The 18,783-nt window shown below is 44.1% G+C and overlaps 1 protein-coding gene across 5 annotated transcripts in view; it reads left to right on the forward strand.

Annotated features, from left to right (window-relative positions):
• Positions 1–2,007: 2,007 nt before the first annotated feature.
• Positions 2,008–18,783, forward strand: part of JADE3 (jade family PHD finger 3) — a 68,479-nt gene continuing 51,703 nt past the window's right edge. For 2 of the 5 annotated variants that reach the window (XM_056328046.1, XM_056328050.1), the window contains exon 1: positions 2,008–2,275. The gene's annotated coding sequence lies outside the window, so the exon portion shown is untranslated. Of the gene's footprint in view, positions 2,276–2,361; positions 2,475–2,841; positions 2,948–18,783 lie in introns of those variants that run through there. The other 3 variants (XM_056328051.1, XM_056328048.1, XM_056328047.1) reach the window with 3 other exon arrangements.

Genomic DNA, 18,783 nt, shown 5'->3' on the forward strand with positions numbered 1-18,783 from the left:
GAATATACGTTCTTCGTTGTCCTTCAGAATGACAGATACCTTAAACACTATATTATACACACACTCTAGAACTAAGCAGGTTTCATGGACACAGAAAAGACAGAAGTTGTTTTAAAACCTGAATGAAGACATTGATACTTGAAAATAGTTTCTGTTTAACTGAATTGGACTTTAAATTCTTTTTATGACTAGAAAGCAGATCTTTTTCTATAGCGCATGGACTTGGCTTTATCACTCCGAATTCTCTTAATTTTGGACTTCAGGTCTCTTGTCTTAGAATTGATATTGCCTGCCCTGCTGCCTGGACTCCACCCGGTTTGATACAGAGGATTCCACAAGTGGTGGTGGGAGCATTCTTGGTATTTTACTTGATACTGTGGTTTTCTGAAGCTACTCAGAGTGTTTTCCTGGCAAGTATACATTAATGAACAGAAGGCAAATAAGGTGATCATTGGTGCATGAAGGAAGTTATACTTGTCAGTGTCACAGTTTGGTTGCCATCTAACTGCATTTGTAGAAAGCTACACTTCTTACATGCAGGAATATTAACCAGGTATTCAAAAGAAAAGAGATTGTTTGGGTGTGTTGGTTTTTTGGGTTTTTTTTTCAGCAGGTAGTAGATCTGTGGAAGTCCTTGCCAGCAGTGATTTACAGCCAGAAGCCTACATGGATTCAGTGAAAGCTGACTTGGACAAGTACTTGGAGGAGTGATCTGTTGAGGGTTACTAAACAGACGTGCCACATCCTGCTTGGGAAATCTGAGTAAGAAGCAGTTGGAGGCTTGCGGAGCACATGGGGGAAGTATCTTACTGTATATGGCCACTTGGGCCAGGAGGAAGTTTGATGCGGGGGGCCTGTGATTTGGTAGAGCAGGTGGGAGGCTGTTGAGCTAGACGGAACATTTGGCCTGAAACAGTACCTCCTTTCTTACCATCCATTTCACCTCATTTTTTGGCTGTTGTCCGGAAGCCCTGTAGAAGTGCAGCTGAGGCATGCTGAACTATCACTGCCATGTTTGCTGCTGCTCTTTTCCTTGTTACTCCTGCTTATTACATTCTTGCTGTTTCTCCTCTGTGCCTGGCCTAGAGACAAGGGCTGTATCCCAGATTTGAGACCCCAGGTTTGTTTTCCTTCCCTGCCGAGTTTCTGTGCGTCCCTTGCGTCACTTACTGTGTGCACGGAGAACAGGGCTGCAGTGGCCGAAGGGCATTCTCCAGATAAATCTCTGCAGCAGTTCTTCTGGTAAGGAAGGCAAAAGGGGTTTGCAGTGCATTTGATGCAAGTGATACTTGCTAATAGCAGTATGGGAAACGTGTGTGGGCGTGGGGCCTAATAATGAAGGAGGTTTGCCAAATTTTTGCTGTCTACTGTGCTTTCTGTCAAATGTTTGGATGAGGAACTCGATTACAGGCTGAGTGGCTATAAAAATGGCTGGCTAAAGCCACCCTACGGTAGACTTTATGATCATCATTTTACAAGTTGGGCCACTTGCACAAAATGTTCTCGGTTTAGGGCTGGACCAGGTGGGGATGGGCACATGGCACCCTTGGAAGCTGCTGGAAGGCAGGTAGGATGTGGCGAGGTGCTCTGCCCCCTCTGCTCCTGTTGCCCGTTGCCCAGCCCAGAGCTGGGTCTCGGTAGCTGATGGCTCCGCGGAGGCGGGCCAGGCACTGCCACGGCCTCGGCGTCTGTGCTTGGCGCCTCGAAGGGAGAAGTAACGCTTGAGTGCGGCGGGAGCCGGCTCCCAGCCGGTTCCAGGCGCGGTTCGCTCCCCTCAGCCCTGACGCCCGCTTGAGGGGCTGGGAGTGGGGCCTTCGCCCCAGGCCCTTTCCCGCCCGCCGGCCGGGGCGGGGGCGGGCTCCGCCGGCGCAGCTGGCAGGAAGGCCCGGCGCGGCGCGGGCAGGGAGGGAAGGGAAGGGGAAGAGGCGGGGCCTGGAGCCCAGCAGTGTCAATAATACAATAGGGCTCTTGTGCGGCCGCCGCCGCCGGAGGAGGAGGAGGAGCGGGGCGGGCGCGGGGCCGGGGCCTGGCTGCGGGCGCGCCGAGCAGCCGGCACGCAGGGCGGGAGCCGCCGCCGGCCACGGGCCCGGGCGGGCGGAGGCGATGCGCGCCGGCGCGGGACGGCAGCAGCAGCCGCAGCAGGAGCAGCAGCAGCACCAGCAGCCGCCGCCGCGGCGGGAGCACCAGCGCCAGCCCTGACGGCCGCAGCCGCCCACGCCGGCGAGCAGGGGAGGAGGCGGCGGCGCGCCGTGCCGTGCGGCGCCGGCGGCGGGAGGTGAGCGCGGCCCGGGCTGCCCGCATGGAGGCGGGGCGGGGGGCGGGCGCCGGGCCGCCGGGGCCGCCGCTTCGGGCCTGTGCGCGGGGGAGGCGCCGGGCCTGCGGCGGGCGGGAGGCGGCGGCGGTGTTTGGCGCCAAGGCCGGGCAGGAGGGCGGAGGAAGCGGCGGCGAGCGGGGGGAGGCGGCGGGTCCTGCGGGTACGTGGGGCGCCGGGGAGGGGGTCGCGGAGCCGGGTCGGGGGTGGCGGCCGAGCCGTGCTGTGCCGGGCGGGCAGCGTCCCCCGGGCGCCGCGGCGGGCCGCTCGTCCGGCGTGGGCGCTGCGGCTCCGGCCGCGTCCGGAGGGAAAAGTTGCGGCGGTTCCGCCGCTCCACCCCCGCGCTGGCCGGGCTGTGCCCGCGGGGGGCGGCAGGGGCTGGGCGGCGGCGGCGGCCCCCGGCGCTGCGCCCTTTTGTTCGCCGCAGCCCGGAGAGGCGGCGACCCACCGGTGCCCGAGCCGGCGGGGCCCTGCGGAGCGCGGCTGGGCGTGGCGGCCGGGCGGCGGGCGGGCAGACAGGCAGCCAGCCGGGCGCTCGTCCGCCGCCGAGCACCGCTCCGCCAGTATGTCGAGGAACTTGCTAGAACTGAGTTTGACAATGAAGCGCTAGCGCAGCCGGGCCGCCGCGGCGCCACGGTAAGTTTTACGCTGGGCAGCGGGCGCGGATGGTGCCCCGGAGTCCCCGGTGCCGGCAGGGGTGGGAAGCTCCCGACTTCGGTTCTCCAAATCAAACCTTCCTCCCTCGCACGGGGTTTGCTGGAATGCCGCTCATCCTTCTGCAATGGCATGGCTTCGTTTCACGGCCGGCCGGCCGGCCGGCGACTGCTGCGATTAACGGCCAGGGATGTAGCAAAAGTAGCAGTTGCAAATAATTCTGTGGCGATTCGCAGGAGGATTGGGTATGGGACACCTTAAAATACATCCTGATGAGAAGAATAAATTCTGCTTTTTCTCCTGGTTTGTAAATACAACTCTTTTACAAAGAGCATTTATAGTTGAAGAGTTCAGCTATTGTTCACAAATTGTTATAACGAGTGGCTACATACTTTAATTAAAACATCACTAAATTAGCGCTGTACTTTAAAGCCGATTTTTTTTCCATGTTCAGGAGAGGGGGATGCAGGAGTCTGCATCCAGTTGTGATTAATACACTAGAAACTTGAAAGCTATTTTGCCTCTCTGATAACGTGAAAGAGCCTTTGCAGTACAACTGAATGATTTAAGAGAACTATGTTGTCTTGGTGCATGCAAAATGTTTTGTCTGCAGCCAGCTTTTTACGTCATGTTGGTGCTTGTGGGCTGTTGTATAGAGCATCTCGAGCACACCTGCTAATCTCTGCAAAGTGAGACCATGTCTTAGCAGTGGTTAGAGCTAACCTGAAAATGCAAGAGACTGGTGGGTTCAGAGAGGAAAGGGCAACCTGGTTGAAGGCACGTTAGCGTAACTTTCAAGCCTGCCACCAGAGTTCTTAGCAGGATGTCAGAAAATCTTTCACCTGCATTACTGAAGGGACAAAATGTAATTTGAAGTCACTTTAGTGAAGAAAGTGCCTTTTCAAATTAAAAGCAAGTTAGTGCTTTCAGGATCTGAAGTTTTGTTGGTGTTTTTTTAAACAGAACTTCTGACCTCTTTCCAGACTAGACATGACATGCCCTTTTTTTGGTGCCAAACTGGAGCAGGAGAAAGCTCTCTGCTGCAAAAGCTGGTCTTTAGATGCAGTAAAAGTCATCAAAATAACAAGAGCTGTCTCTATTACCTGTCCTTCACGTGCTGTTTCCTCTTTCTAGGTTCCTTTTACAGAACTAGCCTCCCTCCCTCTGTCAGCAGGAAAAATTCCCCTGAGCTGGGTCAGTCAGCACAACTGTGGGGGTTTTGTTGTTTATTTTATTTGTGTTATGTACGTGTACCAGGTACCTACAAAGGTTTGCTAGAGAGCTGATGCAGGAACGTAAGCAGTGGCATTTATTGGCAACGATGCATGTTCATTTGGGATCTCGTTAAAATCATGAAAATACGCTGTGAATGTAAAAGCCTGGGCTAGAGGATCTCAGTGTAGTGTTAGAATAAACTCAGCTTTTTCCTCCTCTGTGGTTTTGTGGACTTCTTCCCCATGGGAGAAGAATAAGGAAATTTGCATCAGGGATTTATTGGGATACCTGAGATTGTTGTAGGCTTTTTGGTTTTGTTTTTAAAATACAGGTAGTTTTCATAGAGCTGGCTGGTTTGCTTATGGAGGAGAGTTTACAAAGACTGTTTGGCTACAATTGAGTATTAATTTTACCTGTACAGTTTTATATATGTACACATAGGCAGGCACACATGCATATGGTCACTGTAGTAGCTACCACGTGCTGAGTGCTGTAGAGTGTTTATCCTGAAGAGCTTGCTGCAGCTGGCCTGTGAGGTGTCTTGACCTGAACTCTTGGCTGGTGTGACAGCAGGTGTCCAAGGCTGTGGTGAAAACAGCTGGATGTGTTAGACCTGCGGGTGAGAAGTAAAGTTAAACCCTGTATAATCTGCCTTGAGTTTGAAGTTGATAACCTTATGATCTTTCCCTATGATCTCTTTAGGTAGCTTATTTCAATTTTCGAAATCAGTTTCTGACTATTGTGCCATAGAGGGTAAGGAGTATGCTGTGGTGTCTGTACATTTTTGGTTAGTTCTGCGAGACCTGTGATATATCCAGAGTAGGAATGTGTACATGTTTTTGTAGTGAGTCTTCTATGATCCATGGATGAAAATGTTATATAAACTGCTCTTTCTGTGATATGTCTTTCTCCTTTAGTTCCTAGAAGTCTCCCTTAGACGTTGGCGTGTGGTTTTGTAGGCTCTTGACTGAATGGGTTTGACAGTGTAGCACATGCCCACTCTTCAGAAAATACAGGACAATTTAATAACAAAGAACATTGTATTCAACTGAAATTTATAACTTCGTATTTTGTTAAGCATGGGTATTACTGTCTAGATGCATTTTATAACCAAAAACTTGCTGTTTTGTCTAGGTCAGTGGTGGTGTTGCTTTTTGGTTGGCATTACTTCTGGCATTACAGACAGAAATGGACTTAGGGAAAGTTTGCCATTTGATCGTGCCAGCTTAATCTCTCCCCACTACCACAGTTTTTGCAGGAGCTACAGCTGAGGGGACTCAGAGGCTTTGGAATTTCTGGAGAGGGGAACCCTTCCACTGAAGTTATGTGGCATTTCTCTTTTCTGAAGATTTGAAGTGCTTGTAACACTTGAGGCTTCATGTAATTGGAGACATAAATGCAATTTTGACATACTTTACTTAAAATGGAAACTTACAAGTTGTTAATAGCTCTTATTGGGGATATTTATGTAATGGAAGCCAACAGATGCTATTTGCATCTTGAAGTGCTGATGAATAAAATGTTATGTCAGGGCCTTAGAAGGTTTTTTGCTGGCAGAGGCTGGGTCAGGTAGGAGTGGGAGATCTGTAGGACTTCATGGCACCTCTGAAAAGTGGGATAATGATATGAAATTTTGTATTTTAGCACACAGCTGATTTTAACTTAATGCTGCTATTTAAAATAAAAAGAGCAGGAGAGGTGATTTATATTTATCCATGTTAAACAATCAATTACACTGTCACTTTAAAATTAGTTTTCTTTGTACAATCTTCTACAGCTGCACATCTGATGTTCAGAACTCCTAAAAAGTGTATCTATAGGTACTATTTGTAGTGATACTTTGACTTACTTCACCTGTAAGATGGTATCTGGCAAAGAAGTTTTCTAAGTGTGACGTGCGAGCCCAGCTATTGACTTCTGTGGAGAGGTGTCTGTGCAATATCCAACCACCTCCATGTTTCCCTGGGCTGTTGGCTCCTTCATATTTATTTACTTCCAAGTCACTTCCCTAGGTGGCATTTGAACTTTTCCAGCATTTAAGATCTTATTTCAGTGTGTAGGAGACCAAGAATTTGGGGATTAGAGCAGTCTGAGACGTGTGATCTTGGGCCTAATGAAAGCTCCTGCATTTGTAGAGCTATAATACAAGCTTTACTTGGCTTTAAAGAAATGGATGGGACCCTGAGCTGCAAGCATGGCTGTGGAGGCTCCGCTGGCACTTGTTAAGTCGCTCTGTTCAGAGGAGCAGGAGAAGGTGGGAGTATAAACTCGTGACTGCTGATGCTATTTGTTGTAACTTTCTCCTGGATTAAATACTGGGATGCTTGCCTTAGCTTGTTAAACTTTGAAAACTTTGGAGTGCTTTCCTTCATTAAAGTACACCTGTTACAGCATTAGATTACGGAGCTGTGTTTCTTGCTTATTGAACTGAATGCTGAACATAACGTATCGTGTCGTTAATGCCTCCTTGTGTTTTAATTAGGGCTGTGGGGAGATGTTAAAAAACAGGTTTATACACTTGCCTTGCTGGTTGCTAAAATGAATCTGCTTGTCACCTGGTCTTGAGGGAATTATGTATTATTTCACTAATCTACTGTCCAGGGCTTCCTCTCTGCCCCTTTTTCTTTTTCCCTTTTCCCCAGCTTGCTCTGAAAAATTCTTACTTGAACGTTTTCTAGGGGTCTGTCATACCTGCTAAAAGCTCTTGACTATGTGGTAGCCTTTGCTGGTGAAAGTCTCAGGCTCTTGTTCGTGTCCTAGAGAGCAATTTCACGCCTGCACAAGTGGTTTGATGCACAGCAAGTCCAACAGCTTCCAAGGATTAGGGCTGTGGAGTGGGTGAGTAGATGCTGGGATGCCTGGGATCCTCCAAAGGGAGAGGTGGTACCCTGCTTATCCGGCTGTGCAAATGAAAACTGACCAGGAGCATTTATTGCAAGTAGTTAATTCTGTGCAACTGTGTTATGAAGTGTTTTCTAAGCAGTGTTTTAAATTCCCAGGTTCTTGTCTTGGAATATGCTTTTGGGTAGGTGACCAGGTAGCGGGAGAAAAATGCCTCCATAGGACATGCCTGTGTGCTAAATAGCTTTTCATTGTGATATATAGTTTATCGTGTAATACTGGATTACTGAAATTCTTTAAATGTGCAAATAAATGACATATCTGCTACAAATGCTAGAAGTTTTTTGCTAAAGATATTTTGGTTATTAGTTTACACTGCTATGTTTAGGCAGAAATGTGAATGTTCACGAGCACTTGAAAATCATAGCTAAACTTGGAGATTTTATTCATGCTACTTCAAAATTGTGAGTATTGGTTTAACAAACCAGACAAGTTTTAAATAATGCTTGCTTTAAAGAGCATGAAGATACTGAGAACATTATTATTTTTAATGCACAAATACTTAAAACTTCGCTACATAGTAAGTATAGCAGACTAAAATGGCAGTATTTTCTTTCTGATGCTGCATAAAAAAATCTTACATTTTTATATCCTTCAAGATGTATAGGGGAAATGTGTATTCTGTCAGAGGAGGAAAAATATTTCCCTTATGGGATTACTTTCAGTTTTTAATTATCTTTATAGTTCTGCTGTTAAATGCTTGTATTTCTTTAATATTTTTCCAGTGTTAATTTGCAGGCTTTGATAGCAAAGTGGCTGTAGAGAGAGGACTTTTTCACCGTTTGAAATAGTGCTGTGTCCTACCCAGGTTTTGGGTTTAAAGAGGGGAAAAAAACCCCAAACAAACAAAACCCTTGTGGAGCTAAAGTACTCAGTATGTGAGCAAGTTATGGAGAAGCACAAGAAAATGGTAGGCTCAGCAATTACCTGGTGACGAGGAGCCTCAGCAGAAGAAGAGGTAGGAGTATAATACCTCCCACTTTTATTAGTACTTGCAAGGGAAGAAGAGTAACAAACTTGTACGCCTGCTCCTGCTTTCATGCAAATAGGCTCTTTTCCCAGCAGGTAACTGACTGAAATAGTCATGACAGGTGATTACTCTGCAGTGCAATGTAAACCTTGTTAAATGTTGTTTGATAGGAAGGAGGAGAAATGCTCATTTCAAGCACAGAAAATAGGTTTTTGTGCTTTTTCAAGAACTGCTGACCAATGGTCTGACAAGGGAAAAGTTACTGGTTGTTAGTGTTGCTACACTTCGATACACTTCGGTAGCATTAACCTTGTTTGGGGGAGTTCTATCAACTCTTCAACTTCAGCCTAATTTGAGAGCAGTTGTGTTCTTTTATAAAAATCAAATTGGCTGTCATTTAAGCAACTGAAAGGCAGATACTTAAACCTGATAATGAAGTTGCAGTCTTCCTTATGTTAACAACATAATCATTTCCAGCGTAGCATGAAATGAGCAATCTTAAGAAGTAAGTGAAGCATTTTGCCTGACAAATTTGAACTTGCAGCTCTGCAACAGAATGTGTAAGACTGAGGGAGGAACTAAAAGGTTGATCTTAATACAAGGTGCTTGTTTACGAGCAACAATATTGTGATGGCTGTTGGCATACATAGCAGGTAAAGTTCACTCCTGCTTAATGGTATTGATTCTTCTGCGGAAATTATTTTTTGCAAAATATTTTGTCCATGTTACAGAGAGATTAATTTTCCATGCTTTCTTTGGTTAGTGCTTCTTCACTATTTTGGGCCAAAAAAGAAAAGAAAAAGGTGGAAAAACCTGAAAATAAAGAAAGGTGGTTTTGTGTGCTCTTTGCAACTGGTACCCATCAATTTAGGTGGTTTGGTTTTGTTTCCGTTGGTTTTGCATTTTTTTAAGATCTCATACTGTAGTTTCCCAGTGCCATTTTGTGAACATTTTAAAAGTTTTTCTTTATTCAGGTATTTTTCAGATATTTAGGCATGTTGAAGTTTATCAAAATAATTTTTATACAACTGGTGTACAAAGAGTTTACTTACTGTGGCAATTGAATGTGATTTTGCCTAATCTAGCAAGTTACATCCATGTATGCTACTGCAATTTTGACAGAGATTTGACTTGCTCTGGTTGAATCTATATGCCTATACAGAGGTGAAATAGCTGTGGTGGAACTGTTGTCAAATACAAAGACTCTGGCCTGAGCTAAGGGAAAAGAGGAGCAGGTTAAAAATTACTTTGTTCCAGTACTTAGTGTATTCTGTCTTTCCTCTATTGCTTAAAACTGAATATATGGTTCTTTGCTAGGTCTGACATGTGGTGTTTTCATTCTTCTTCCTCTATATATGTCACAAAACTTCAGAAGGTGGGATGTAAGTTATTAGGAAGCTTGTGCTCCTGACAGTCACCTTAGTATCAGTCAGAGCCCCGTGACTCCCATTATGTGGATTGATCTGGCTTAAGTGCTGTCTTAGATCCCGTGTTTGGCATCTTCTGTGTACTTGTTCTGGATTTTCAGAAGTCTCTATATGTAAGAGCAAACAGGGATATGCATTAATTTAGGTTGCTGAAGTCTAATAGCTTTTGCAGGTGCCATTTCATTCTCTTTTTAAGATCATTGAAATAAATTTGTTTTCTGTGTGTTTGCTGCTGCATGTTTGACTTTTGCATTTCAGCCAGTTCACTTTTGAGGTATGAATGGGTTAAGAATTGGAAAAAAAGTCTAAAAGTCTAAATTAAATCAAAAGGGGAACAAAAAAAAAAAAGCCTCAAGTGCCCATGACAACTTGAATGTGATTTATAGTTCCTACTTATCTCTCCCAGCCATGTGTTTGATGCCTTTGTTGTCTCCCATTGGCTGTCCCCTCTTCTTTTTGCCTTGACTTCCCAACTTTTTCCTTGTTATTGGAGAAAACAGCATTTCTAGTGAGTGTCTTACAGTCTTCTTAGGACCCTATAAATCATCTCGGTCAAAATTAAATTTGCCTTCTCTACCAGACTTCAGACATTGCGGACTTCCAAATTATTTGTAATTGGCCTAAAAATATTTTGGCAGACCTTTTGGGTTTCTTTTTTTTAGAAGATTTGTGTAGGTTTGCTAGGTCTAATAAAAACACTGGTGAGGGAAAAGCCTCGTCTTTATGTGAGGTGCTACTTTTTTTTGTGGCTGCTACATTTGTGTGGGTTTACATATGTTTATATAAAAGCACCATCCACTGAAAAATCAAGTTGTGTTTTCCAATATTCATAGAAAAGAAAGCATTTGTGATATAATGCGCTTTTTTTTCCAGTGAACACTTGTATTGGTGTGATGAGTATTTTGCTTGTATTTAACAAAAGCTTCTGTGCTCTTAATGCCTGTACCTATGTAAGTTGTGCTTGGTTAATGAAGTTGAATCTGTGTTTGACTTAAAGTAAATACAATTGCTTTTATGTGTTTTGTACAGATTGAGTATGTTTCAAGAATAAACTTACTTTTATGTACCAAGAGGAACTGCTGAAAAAACAAGGCAGTGGCAAAGTATTGGTTTAGTGGAGTATCTTTCAAAACACTTAAAAGTAACCAGGTTGCACTTGTTCCCAAATAGTTTTCTAATGGTTTCCTACCCTATGATATTTTTTTTTATCAAAAATGCTTTTTTTTTCTTTCCTCCTTGTAGTAATTTTAGGGGATCTGTATTAAGCTCATTCTGTCAACGAAGCCGGCTTTTCTAACACTTCGAAGGTGTTGCACTAGTGTAGCTACATTATAATGATCAGAGTGGCCATATATGCTTAATTCTGAAGCAGTGATGTTAGTGTCAGCCCTTGTATGAGGACTATAGAAGCTGAGCCTGCTTTGCTCCTGTACCAGACTTCTTTGGCCATAATAACACATCTTTAGGTCTATCTTCTAGAGGTTTTAGTGCCACATTAGGCTACTCTGTAGCACCTCTCCCTGTTCATGGGCTCTTAACAGGCTCCTAGAGATTTAATCAGTCAGAATTGTGGATTTAACTGCATGATGGCAATTTGCAAAGGAGAAGCAGCTCAGCTCCTGTGTTTACTTTCTCTGTTGAGCTTTCCAGGACTGAGACCATTAAGAAAGGTTTTGTGCTTCAGGTAAGCAGAAGTGAGGTAAAACTCTGAGGGACCAAACCTATTAAAACAAGTTGGGGTGTTTTTTTCAGTTTCTTCCCACCCCACCCCCACCCCACTTTGGGTCATTGATGGGGTTTGGCAAATGTAGCACAGGGGACCTTGGTGCTGTTTGTGTGCCTGAAGCACAGAAATACCAGCATATAGTGAGGGGCAGTGTCACCTGCTTTCCTCCTCGGAACTGGTGGAAGCTCCTCCATACCTATGCGAGTGTCAGTCTCTGTAGGTCTAGTTTAACCCCTTGCTAAACAATGTCAAAGGCTTTGCCTCTGTAAATGCAACAGTTTTATATAGTGGAACTTGTACTTTAATAAATTACAAGAAATCATAAAGGTCTGTATATTTATAGACAATTTTATTAAAGGTCACATTTTTCCTTTTGACAGTAAGCTGTTCTGGCAGTGAGTGCTTTAAAGGAATAGTTCTCTTGTGTTACAACTTGATCTTGCAATCCCCCACCCTTCCCCAACATATTTGCATCAGGAAATTTTGAGAAGAAATAAATTCAGTTTTGTTGCGTATGAGTTGTGCTCGCACACAAATTAATCAGATCAGTGCTTTGTGAATTTCTGGCTTTGTTTTGGCACTGACTTTAATTACTATTGACTCCACAGAGGCCAAAATTTCCCTGCTTGTTTCTCAGAGCTTGTCATGTGTTTTGTCTGACTGAGCAGGAGTGGCTTTGGAAAAGGATTACTTCGTTTATACAGGTTTCTCTTTCATAGCAGTAAAAAAAAACCCAACCCTTTCTGACCATTTAAGATCACATTCAAGGAAGAAGTAATTTTTGGATGCTGCTGTGGAATTTGCTGCCACAAAGGATGAAGTTGATGAAGTCCTATTTACTGTGTTTTCATGTCTGCTGCTTCATTAATTGTCATTTGATTGTGCTCCAAGTCTTGTGTTTTGTGGTCTAAGAGCAAAGCTTGGGTGCTTTATTTATTTATGGAGTTTCTTTGCAGGGGGAGGTGACAGTTTGAGTGCTGGTGTGATGATCAGATGTCTGACAAAGAGAGAACAGAGGGTCTTTCCTTATGAAATCTCACAAATACTAGCGTCCGGAGTTCGATGAAGTATGTCAGAAGTACTTTAAATCACTGTGATGAGCAAGTGAAGTTAACAGTCTGTTACTTTTCACTTGCCCTTCTTTTTTTTTCTCTGGGAATTGACTGTCATTCAGTTAAATACTGACTAAATATTTTGATATGAGATGAGCTGTTTGTGAAGGTGATTTTTCTGCGGCCACTGAGACCACCTTCAAGGCCAGGAATACGCAGTATGTCCATGCTACTTTTAAGTGCTCAAATTCCTTGTAGCCAGAGCAGATGAAGAAACTCGAAAGCGTGTGTTCCGTGTCCTGTATGAACCCTGTGTTGTACACTGGAGAGCATTATTACTTAATGTATCCAGAAGAGGAGACATGGCCTTTTCTTGACTACTGTCATCCAACTGTGAGATAGCTTTCCTCCTGTAATTCAGACCTAAATTATTCTTCATCTTTTCTTTAAACTAACAGAAGAGCTTGCACAGCCTGGTCTTCCAGCAGTTCAGTGGGGATGACCATGGGTGCTCGTGTGCTCCAGCATGTGCTCTGGCAGCAGCCAGAGTCCTGCAAGGGAAAGGAGCCAGCGTCTGGTAGCTGGGGTTGGGGTGAAGGAGGTATTGGGCCTGAATCTTGGTGGATGGAGAGGAGAGCAGGGAAGGTGAGGCACAGAACAAGGGGTAGCCTTTGCAGGTGTGACAGCTGCTAAGGCCTTATATGATGCTGAATTGGATGCCTGAAGAGTGCATGTGAGGTGAGGAGGAGGAGGAAGAAGGGGCCAAGCAGTGATCAGATTCCTAAAGGTATCCGTTTACAGGGCTGCAAATCAGCAGCTGAATCTGCGAGTGGAGAGATTTCTGGTGACATGCCCTCTTTGGTGTGTAGAGTGGCCTGAACGTGCTGGGCTCTGTGAGTCCTACTGTAAAGACCTTTTTGTTTGCAACATGGGGACTTAAAGCCTTACGGGGTTTGTTGTTTCTTCTTGTTAGAGATCTAACTTGAAGGCATTGAAGTGCACAGTTTGGTATTACTTCAGTCTGAAGTCTAAATCTGGCCCTTAATCTTTTATATTGTCGGGGTGTGGAGCATCCAGCAAGAAACAGTGATGCTGCTTATAGCATTTGTGACTCTCTTGTGTGTGTGGTGGGGTCATGGGACTTGCTGCAGAGCATATGAGAATGGCATGGCTCTTGCCAGCAGAAACATAACATCTGTTACCATACTTTAAAAGTTCTCACACTTAGTGAATAATTTTATTTTAAGATCTCCACTAAAGCTACCCATAACCGTGCACAAATATAGTTGCATTAAATAATGGAAATTAGCTATGGGAAAAGATGCTTCTAGGTCATCTAGGTTATTGCTTCTGAAATATTCACTTGAACCTCCCTTCAGAACATAGCATGAAATAGTTCTGCCATCACTCAGCTTTAGGAAATACATGCAAGCACATCTGTTTAGCATAGATGTGTAAGTTGAATGAGGTGGGTTGTCATTTAAAATCCAACTGGCTGACATGTGGCAGTGGCTAATGGCAAGACATGCAGTGTTCCCATTACTCAAGATCAAGAGGCATTTTTGTGGCTCCATATCCTCATAAATGGCCTGGTTTTGCTGGTCTGTGGCTCACAGCCCTGTTCTCCAGCTCCTGATAGTAGGTAGCACCAAAATGTTACTTCTGCCTGTACCCCATTCCAGGCTCTGTGGATTCAGGAAGAATTCTGCACATTCCTGGTACTTTTATCCCAATTTAGGTCTTCTACTGCAGCCTTCTGCCATGTGCATTTGTGGTCTCTTTCTGATACGCTTCTCTATATTGCAGTGTGACCTGCTGCAGGGAATGCCTGCTCTTTGGAGAGAGATGCATTCTGCACCAGGCTGAAGTAATGCATCTCCTTAACATTTAGTCCTGAAAGAGAGGAGCATGTACATACCTGAGCTGGTGTGCGGTAACTGTCCTTGCATGCAGCTGTACACTGTAGCATCCCTTGGCGCATATATATATATATCCCTCGGTCTCAGATGTAGGGAGGAGAGAAGTTAAGGGTGGAATAGGAATAATGGGATTGCTTTGCTCTTACCAGCACACAGCAATATGTGCATGTGCTGTGGCGTATCTGATGCTTCCAGCAGTGTGTCTGTGTGGCTAGATACGGTCCTCAGTGCAGGCAGGCCAAACACACCACTTTGTGCAGTCCTCTTTATACTTGGGTCCCATTTGTTGTTGCCTTGCCCTCAGGCTGATTTGAGAAACGCTGAGCTGGAGCATGCTGTCTTGGCAGCGCAGCTACCAGGACTCTTGTCCAATCTTTGTTTAAACGTTAAGAGCTGCAGCCTCCGATCCTTCCCCTGGGGACATGGACCAGCAGTTCTGACTGTCAGGACCGTTTCCTTAATGCCAAGCCTAAACTTTTTTTTTTCCCCTTGTATTTATCCCAATGCATCTGATCTCTTACAGACTCATGCCTTTGTTTCACTAATGTTAATATGCTACTGGTATATGAAGCATATAAACAACTTTGTGTGCACCTTAGGTTAGGTGTTGAAGTTGAATCCTGCGTGCATGTTAGTCTCTGTAAGGGCAGCTGTTTCAGGCCCCGACTCGCTTTTTTGCATGTGTATGTTAATCATATTGTGTAACAAGTAATTGCAAGCAACAAATAAGAAGTTTTGAGTGTTTTGCAGAATGGCTGGCACTACACACACGCTAAATAACTGCTGTGTTGGGTCACCATGCAAGTGCCTAGGGACCCAGGACTTCAGAGCGTTTCATAAAATGGCTTGATGTTACTTGTTAATAGTTGCCTTATGAAACCTATCCTTCTAGACATCCTCCTGCATTGTTTGTCTGAAAATGGGATAAGCCACTGTGGGAAATTATTTTCCCAGCAAATCTTAATTGGTTGCTGGGAATTACTAAGTCACTGACTATTATTAAGAATAGGCTTGTTGCTACATAAAGGTGTAATGAAATATTTTTGGGACGGTGAAAGAAAGTGAAGGCGCTAGAGAGTTGCAGCCTTTGCTAGAAGTTTTCTGTGTCTGTGACCTACCTTAAGGTGAGATGGACTATTTTTTGACTTTTACAATGAGATTGTGAATTTATACTGAATTACCTTTTTGGCTTAAGCCAATGTGGAAGAGAGAATAAAAGTCAAGAAGCTGCTGAATACTCACTGTAGTTAGCACTGTTGGAACCTTGTGAAGAAGAAGCACCAGATCAGTTTATTACAAGCAAAAATCCATCCCTGTTCACAAATACTTAATAAGGATTTTAGAAGAATTTTCTTAAAGCTTAGTAACTTTTTCTTTTCTACTTCTAGTCCCCATAGGCTAAGTATTGCCTGAAGTATCTCTTCAGTTAAATACAATGGATACTCTTCTGGTATTTCGATACTTGTTCCTATTATGATTTTTCCAGAACTGTAAGGGGAAGAGTGCCATTACCTTCCTGCTTCATACTGTAATTTATTTATAATCTCAAAAACTACTGGCTTTATTTACCGTGCTGTCTTGGTAATATTGAAGTCTTTATCTGCCTTACATAAGAAATCTGTGTCAGGTTACTGGGAGTCCTTGGGGAACTGGCTACAATTGTTAGATATCTGAAACAATCTCTAAAAAACTGGAAATAATAAAATGATTTTCTAAGACTTCTCCCACGTAATCAGTTGTTATACCTATGGCATTACTTATTGTGAAGGAGATGCAAAGTGTCACAAGACCAGTTTTCTAATTCAGTCTTGAAAGTCATTTGTGAGGTGGGGATTGCACAGTGTATGATGCAAGTTATCAGACAACACGTTATCAGAAGCAAGCTGAGGAAACATGGACTAGGTGAAATGGTCACGAGAATGTTTGCAGCTGCTTAGAAAACTGGAGGATAGTTAGTAGTTAGTTTCAAACAAGACAGGTGAATTTGGTGTGATTTAAGTGGTCTCTTCTAGGTCCAGTGTTAATTAATATTTGCCTTTTAATAATGTGGGTGAAGGAATGAGGACTGTGCTCGTCAAATACCAGATAAAGCTGGGTGGAGCTGTGTGTCTGTTTGAGAAGATGCTTTGAACTTAAAGTTATTTTGACAGATTGAAGAAGTCTGAAAGGAGGGGATGGATGAGGCTGCGCAGGGGGCTGAGGAGCAGCTCTGGGGCTGAGGAGCAGCTCTGGGGCAGGGGGTTTTGCTGCACACCTGCAGGCTGGGAGCAGTGGACCCAGCAGCAATAACTGCTCACAGCCAGGACGTGAGGCAGTGGAGTCATGCTGTTGCAAAAGCAAACACACTGGAGTTTGTATATAGAATTATTACCTGTGACTCACATGACAGTAAAGGATGTTTTTCTGTAACAAGAAAAGAGTATTTTCCATGTAGGGAAGGGTTCAGCTGGAAGGCTTTGCCCAGATTTGGGCAACACAACCTTGTAGTGGTTTTGTGCACCAGCCCTAAAAGGATAATGGAGAGCAGCCACTAGAAGGATCAGAAAAGTAGAAAATGCAGCCTGTGAGCAGAGGGTGAAAAAAAATGGGTTTTATTTAGTCTGGAGAAAAGACTAGAACATACAAACTGAAGAGTTAAGCATAGTGTTCAGACATGAAGTTAACCGTGTGAAGAAGAAAGGGATGACCTTTTCAGGGTCCAGTGCAGAGAGAGACCTGGTAAAGGGCCAGGTCCACCCACATCATTAAAAGGCAAATATTAATTAATACTGGACCTAGGAGAGACCACTTGAGCCACGTCAGCAGAGATGTGTGGTTTAAGCACCAGGGCAAGCTTTCTGGCAGTAAGGGCTGTGCAGAGTAGAAGGGGCTCACCTGGAGAGGCTGTGGAGCCTCTGTAATGCACAGTCTGTGCTTTTGGTCCTATCTTGGTGCTCTTTTCCTGGACCCTGGCAAATCCTTATTTTCTGCATCTGTCTCTCTACTTTTTTCATTTTAAATGGCAGTGCAGCATGTAGGATGGTTAAGGAGAGAGAGAAGCATGACACAGTGTTTTCAACCATCACAATTCTTGTTTTTTGAGGCTTGGCTGTTGGTAGGTACTATGGTAAATTACAGAAGGAATGATTGTATAACAGTAGCGATAACTGCAAAAGTAGGTCTTTGTTCCAAATGGCTTTCTGTTGTTAAAAGTTGTATTTTAAGAAATAAATCTTCCTGATGCTTTTTCCCCCTGGCGACGCTTAGTTTCCAGGCAGTATTTATGAAAAGCTACTGTGCATTTCTAAGTTTTATTTTCTGTGTCTATGTTGTCCTTTAGTTCCTACAACATTATTTTTATTTGGTTTTTTGCTTTTCTGTTTCTCTGTGCCAGTTTCTGTTGCTGCCCTGTTGCTTTTTCAAATGCTCCCAGGGATAGAAATGCAGAGTCTGTTGGTACAGTGTGTCTGGAGAGGAGGGTGAGGATCTTCTGTGTGTTCATTACTCTGCTCCTGAACTTGTTGCTTATGGGGAGGCTGGGGAGTTAGCACCTTTCCAGGCTGGGGAGCACTCTTCTGTTTTTTTTACCTGCTGGTGAAGAGCCCCCTGCTCATTGATTCAGAAACATTAAATTAATTCACATCAAATCAATATGTTAAGGCTGGATTTCCCCCCAGAAATAACCAACAGAGGAGTGGTATTTTTGGGGTCAGCTACATGTTTCATGCTATTTTGTATATTTTATATTGTTGTGAAATAAGTAAAGCTGGGACTGAAGATTATGACTGTAGTGTAAGGGTTAGAGAAAGAAAAGATTTTTAGTTGAATCTTTTGGTATTTCAGAGTTCATCTTGGCATTTAACTGAGCAAACAAATGTGTTTTTAATGAAGAGTTCAAAAATATATTGGTTTTGTGGTTCAGCTGGGAGGCAAAAGCTGTGGTTCTGTTCACACTTAAAAGTTGTAGGCTGTGTTGCATTTTAAAGATGCCATTTGAGCTGCTACAACCAGAGCTTTGCTTGTGTTCCTATGGAAAACTTACATTAAAGGGGTTCAGTCAGGACACTAAAGCATTATTCCATAATGAAACATCTCATAAGACAGTTTTGTTTGAAAAATTGATCCAACCGTTTTATTAATTTTTTACTTTATCTCTTCCCTTGCCCTCACTCCCCCAGTGCATTTTGTGGGTGAGGCTCTCAGCATTTCTTAGCTGGAGGGCAGAGGCGGCATTAGTACCAGGGTTTTGCAGCAGAGCAGCAGTTGGCTTTAAAGCAAGTCTCTCTGGTAACCCCCACTTGCTGTGTGTTGGCTTGGCACACTGTGTTTCTGCTGTGCACGAGCTGCGTCCCTCTGGGTGGAGACTGGAGGCTCCCACTGATGCTGATGCCAAGTGCACTTAGTCTCCTGCTCATGGACTCTGTGGATTGCTTCAAGCCATGTGTGTGGTGGTGGCTGCAGAGTGTATCTGCTTATCTGAAGTTAAAAACCCAACCCACGTAGCGTGATTTATATTTTGGCAACCTTGGCTCTGGTACTGCTTTGATCTACAGATCTCTTCGCATTGCTCAAAAATTAATTGCTTAATGTGGGGTATAGCCAGACACTGTCAAGGAGGAAGAGGAAACT

Source organism: Falco biarmicus, chromosome 2, assembly GCF_023638135.1.
Source record: "Falco biarmicus isolate bFalBia1 chromosome 2, bFalBia1.pri, whole genome shotgun sequence".
NCBI lineage: Eukaryota > Metazoa > Chordata > Aves > Falconiformes > Falconidae > Falco > Falco biarmicus.